Source organism: Rana temporaria, chromosome 7, assembly GCF_905171775.1.
Source record: "Rana temporaria chromosome 7, aRanTem1.1, whole genome shotgun sequence".
NCBI classification, from domain to species: domain Eukaryota; kingdom Metazoa; phylum Chordata; class Amphibia; order Anura; family Ranidae; genus Rana; species Rana temporaria.
Window position 1 is genome coordinate 92,584,917 of NC_053495.1, and position 6,355 is coordinate 92,591,271.

Genomic DNA, 6,355 nt, shown 5'->3' on the forward strand with positions numbered 1-6,355 from the left:
AAATGGCACATTTTCTACCCATGGTTGGAACCCCTTCTGCTGCCGAAACGGCGAAAATTTTCTTCAAAGAAATCGTTAGGCTTCACGGGGTCCCCAAAACCATTGTCTCAGACAGAGGGGTCCAATTTACCTCTAAATTTTGGAGAGAGCTTTTCAGATCCCTGGAAGTCAAAACATGTTTGTCATCGGCCTACCACCCGCAAAGCAACGGGCAAACGGAAAGGACGAACCAAACTCTTGAACAATACCTCAGATGTTTTTGTTCTGCCTCCCAAGATGATTGGTCATCTCTATTGCCCACCGCGGAGTTTGCCTACAATAATTCTGTTCACACTACCACCAACCAAACACCCTTTTGGGCTAATTGCCGTTTTCACCCGGCCTTCCTGCCAGACCCTCTCCCGGAGATACCTGTCCCAGCTGCCCAGGAACGTATAACCACCTTACAGTCTAACTTTCGAAAACTCAGGGATGTAATGCAGCAAGCCCAAGAGGATTATAAGAAATTCTATGATAAGGGAAGGAAGGACTGTCCCTCTTTTAAAATTGGGGAAGAGGTCTGGCTCTCCGCGGCTAATTTGAAGTAACCAGTTCCTGCCCGGAAGCTAGGTCCGAGATTCATTGGCCCGTTTAGAATCAAACGCAAGATCAACGAAGTAGCTTTTGAACTTTCATTACCCAACTCTTATAGAATCCACCCGGTTTTTCATGCCTCCCTCCTAAAACCTACCATCCCGACCCTTTTCAGGGAAGGGCAGCTCTTCCTGCACCACCAGTGGAGATTGATGGAGAAGAGGAGTTTGAGGTCGAGGCCATTTTGAGCTGTAGAAAAAAGGGGAGACAACTCCAATACCTGATCAAATGGAGGGGCTACCCTCCAGAAGACAACTCATGGGAACCTTCAAGAAATGTGCATGCCCCTCAGCTAATTCGTGTTTTTCACCAGGAGCATCCGGAGTTGATGGCCAGTTTAGGCGTCCGGAGTCCGCCCCTTGGGGGGGGCACTGTCAGGGCCAAAGCGCTGTACTTCCTCCTTTAACACACCAGCGTAGTAGATTGGCTTCCCGGCGGCTAACTGGGCACTTTAGGCGTGTGCGCATACGCATGTGACCTCTCGGGGCCAATCACCAGCGTGACCGCCCTATTTAAACCAGCTCCTGTCAGTAGACAGGTTGCTGGTTTATCGTCAGCTACTTCCTGAACCTGTGTCTCTGGAAACCATTTCCTGTTGGAATTCCGTTCGACTCACCTCTCACCTGGAACCTGACCTCGGATTGCTTCACCACTCTATTGAACTCTTCTGACCCCGACCTCGGCTTGTGACCTGGACTCTGTTGTTGTTTCTCCTGCCCTTGAACCTCTTGGCTTGTGACCCGGATCTGCTGTCTTCTCTGCTCCCCGAACCTTGGCGTGCACCCCGGACTTTCCAGTTTGTTTCTTGGACTCTTTCAGTACCGGTTATCCGGCTTCAGTATCGTTTGTTCCTGTTTCCGTCTGCAGTCACCCAGAAGCACCTGTCATCTACAACCGTCACCGGTCAACGCTTCTCCACTGGCACCGGTACCGCCTCGTGCTTCCGCCACCTGTTCCAAAACTCAGTGGGCGGGCGCGCTTGGTCGTAAAGGTGAACCACCCTCGGCAGTTCGGTCTCGGTGAGTACTTGATTCCTGATAATGGGGCAGTGTGAACTGCCGGCAGGAGACATGCGATGTGGGAACCCCCAGTGGATTTTCAGGGTTCCTGCATTGCAGCAGAATGAACCATGAACCGGCCCTCAATCCTAATGGCATGCTGCACACACTAAAAATCACACCCACACTGGGAACTGCTCTGCATTTGCGATTCCTGTGCGGGCTGGGACTCCAGAAATGGTGGAGGGTCCTTTCGACCTTTTCTTAGTATTTAAGGAGGCCACAGCAGCCCATACAGTATAAATGGGCTGCCATGCCCACACAAAATGCACCTTGCAGAGCCACATCAGTGTGAACTAAAGGAAAAAATCCCCCCCCCTCTACCGCTTAAGGACCCCCCACCCCCAAGCAAAACTCCCCACTGCAAAACACCACCCTCCCTCATATATCCCCACAATATTAACCCCCCTGTCTCCGATTACACCTCAAGGCGAAAATATCTTCCTCATTTCTAATGCTAAAGAATATCTCCCTTCATTCTACAAACTTCCCACCCAGAAGCAAATCCCTACCAATAACCACCCCCTGTAAACTTCTCTACAAGAAACTTACAGGGGGGGTCCTTCTCCAAAAGCAAACCCACCCCCTTTCCTTAACCTCCCCACCAAAAGAAACTCCCCCAGGCAGGAATTCTCACCCCCTCCTTCCTACAAATAGAATGTGACGCTTCTCCACCTACCCGACCTCATCTTCAGAAATCGGCACGGGACAGAGGCAGGAAATCTTCTGAATCCCCGGTCTCCCTTCAGCTGTGTCAGAGCTGAGAAATCTAGGAGTTCCCAGTGTGCTCTTATTGGATATGGGCAACAACAAAGCTAAGCAGTGTAATGTAAGTTTACCCCTGATTGGCAGAGTGTGTGGTGCCTGGAGCAGTGTGTGTGTAAGCAGCCACGGCTGCTAATGGGAACAGCGTTTCTGCTGAGTAAAAAGTACAGGAACGTCGTTCCCATGCGTTCCCATGCGTTCCCACAGGACTCAAGCTCTGCCTTTAGACACATTTTCTATGTCTTTTCTATGACTGCATGTAACTATCAGAGGTAGTAGGGTCAAAAAAATGGGGAGTTTCTGGAATAGTTGAGAATTCTGACATAGCTTCACCTGCACTAGATACAAATGTATTCTCACTTTGCATGTGTGAATGAAATTAAAGACTTTAGTTGGCATCACTATCATTGCATGCGGTTTGATCAGACAAATTTACCAAAGTATCTCTGTTCTGCTGAGTGCAAAGCCTCTTTTTTCTTCCCTCATCATCCTCAACATCACTGCTAAAGCTGACTGTAGGAAATATACTGGGCTATGCTTCGTTTTTTAATTTCATATTTCCACTAACATTGTGGTACATGTCTACTGCGAAATGTCTAGAGCATATTCTATATGCATCATTAGGTTTACCTAGCCATATTTTCTCAACTGTTGCCGCTACATTACTATCATTGAACTGATCTGTCTTCATAAGCCATTGCTTTATATGTACTTTGTCGTTAGGAAAGACATGGAAAATGTAATTTTCTAAAAAAAAAAATTAAACAGTTACAACTGTGGCAGATGGAGACGACAGTATGTATGTGCACGCACATGTGCCAGATGGAGATGACTGTGTTTATGTGTGCGTGCGCGCACATATGCTAGATGGACATGAGTGAATTTGGATATATTTGTGTCTGCAGGATGGACATGACAGAGTGTGTGGGTGGGTGTGTGTATTGGATAGACATGATTATAAATATTTCTTATAATCAATTTTTTTTTTTAAAGTTTACAGTGCTTCTGGGGTCAACAACAGACATTGTAACAAGTGAAATATTTGCGCTGTAAAGTGTTATACAAATTAATGTGTGTGTGCATATAACCACATACATATACAAGTACAAAAAATGGGTGGGGAAAGTCCAAAAAAGGGGAGTGACACTAATATACCAGTAAACAATATTGTTGAATAGTCCTTAATCGAGGGCACAGTGCTGAAGAGGTCCAGGTACAACAAAATCCAACCATGTAGGGGTGCAGTTCATCAATACTTAATCCAATCAATAACGTTGTGAAGTGAAAAATGTTGAAAAACACAACAAAAAAATAAAATATAAAAATAGAAATAAAAATAAATATAAAAATAAAAATAAAAATAAGGGTCAAAGTATTTCAGAAGAAGGAGGCCTTGTATCCAAAAAGGGTGAAAGATAGAGAGTGAGCCGTAACCAAGATCTCATATATGCACCTCTAGTGATCCCAGCAGCTCACCTCTAATCTGGCAAGCTGGATTAAATCAGCCTGATCCTGATGGGTGTGGTCCGTTGTTGGATATCACATACGGATCTCCATAAAGTGTATTACATGAAAAAGTAAAAAAGGGGTAGAAACCAAATGGTGTGATAACGTCACAGAGAGGGGTAGCAATGTCTTCTGATTTAAACCAGTGGAGATGCACTCACATGTAGGTGAAAAAACTGGGGCTCTTATCCACGAACGCCGAGCTCGTCAGTCCCTCCTTCCTCTCCCTTACTGATTCTCCAGGGTTAGGAGTCCCGTGTCCCCAATGGTTCACGAATAGGCTCTTGTTATGTATGAGGATCTCGGTAGTGTATGTGGGGTAAGAGAGAAGGACAAGCCTGATCGTGTGATATCATCAACAATAAACAAAAACCCCCCAGGAATGCCCAGGTAGTAATGCACTCACATGAACAATATAACATAAAAGACCTTCCTCCACGAGTGCGGACTCGCAATAAATCTGTGCCTCCAACACTTCCCCTCTATCTGTGGCTCAGTCCGGACACTCAGATGTGGCAGTCATACATGGGGGGAAGTGGAATAGACAACCACAGCGTAGCCCAGTCAGACGTGAAAAGTTTATTTTAAAAGCACTTAAAAACTCACATTTAAAATCGAAATTACTGCATCAATCCGACGAGTGGCGAACTTGTATATCCAGTGGTCGGATGCTGGAGTGTGTCAAGCCCTCCAATCCCGACGCGTATCGTCAACATGTGACTTCATCGTCGGATTGATGCAGTAATTTCGATTTTAAATGTGAGTTTTTAAGTGCTTTTAAAATAAACTTTTCACGTCTGACTGGGCTACGCTGTGGTTGTCTATTCCACTTCCCCCCCCCCCCCCCCCGTGCCCCAGAGGAAGCGATTTATCGCGAAACCGGTCGGGCGGAACGAGTGCTGCATTGGATCACCCCCCGTATACTTGCACGACTTCTTCACCATCTGAACGGGTTTTTTTGGTCAGCTTCCGGCCGGAGCTCCAATTGACATGCCCTTTTTACCATTGTTTTAATGTAAGTGTGTTTTTGACTTCTTTTAAAATAAATACGCCTATGGTTTTACACTATTGCGGTTCCCATATGTCTTTTCATGTTACCTGTTAATCGAGTTCGCAAGCACTGGAATGAGATAAAGATTGGTTTCCAGCTCAGCCCACCTGCAATCTGATTTTCAACGGTTCATCTTTGACATGCTTTCTGGGGTCCTCTTTTAGTTAAGAGACCACCGGATATCCGGTAAGAGGCTATATTCGCTCTTGGTGGTGGATCACTGCTTCGGGATAGTCACCTCTTAACCTTGGACTTATTTGTGGATTATTTGGTTCATCTTCTTTTTTCACTCTACGGGTGGATAGAAGCTCTGCCGTCCCTCTAAGGACTTTTTTCACATTTTCTCACCTTCACTTATGGACATTGATTTGTTACATGTTGTTTTGGTATTATATTTTGTATGTATTTAGCGCATCTTGTTATTTTTCTCTATGCTATCACTGTTCCACCGTATACAGTAAGGTGCAGCTTAATTTTTCACAGTAGTATTCCTTAGGAGTACTATCACATTGTATTAGGACTTCATTAGCGCAGTTGCTCCCAATTTATTTTCCTTACACACCTGTAAAACAGACGCCTGATGGCGGAAAACCCAAGAGGGATCAAACGCCCTGGTCGAATGCGCCGTAACCAGAAAGGGAGGCGCCTGCCCCTCTAGGGCATAGGCCTGGAGCACGACCTGTCTGATCCACCTAAAAATGGAGGCCGACGAGACTGCCAGACCATACTCAGGACCAGTCACTGACACGAACAGTGAGTCCGATCTCCGGAACGGAGCCGTAGCAGACAAGTACGCCCGTAGGGCTCACACCACGTCCCAGGAAAGTAACGTGGCTTCCTTCGAGTTCTTCGGCTGAGGACATAAGGATAGTAAAACAATGTCCTCATTATAAAAGAGCCCTGCCAGACAAGGCCGCCAGATCAAAAAACTCGTCTGACCGAAGAAAAGGCTACTAGAAAGACCACCTTCTGGGACAGAGAGAACAGAGGAATCTCCTGAATGTCCTCAAACTGAGCCCTTTTGAAGCACCGAGAGGACCGAATTCAAGTCCCACGGAGGCAGTGGAGGACACACAGGAAGGTCACATGCCTGACCCCCTGTACAAACATACGCACCAGGGAGTGTGTCGCCAATGGTCGCTGAAAATAAACAGCCAAGGCCGAAATCTGACCCATAACCGTACTTAAGGCGAGAGCTTGACCCACTCCCCGCTGTAGGAACAGCAGCATCTGGGACAGCACATATGTGCGGGGGTGTCCTTTCATCTCTGCACATGAACAGATGTAGACATTCCACGTATGATGGCAAATCCCACGTGAAGTAGACTCCCGTGCAAGTAGC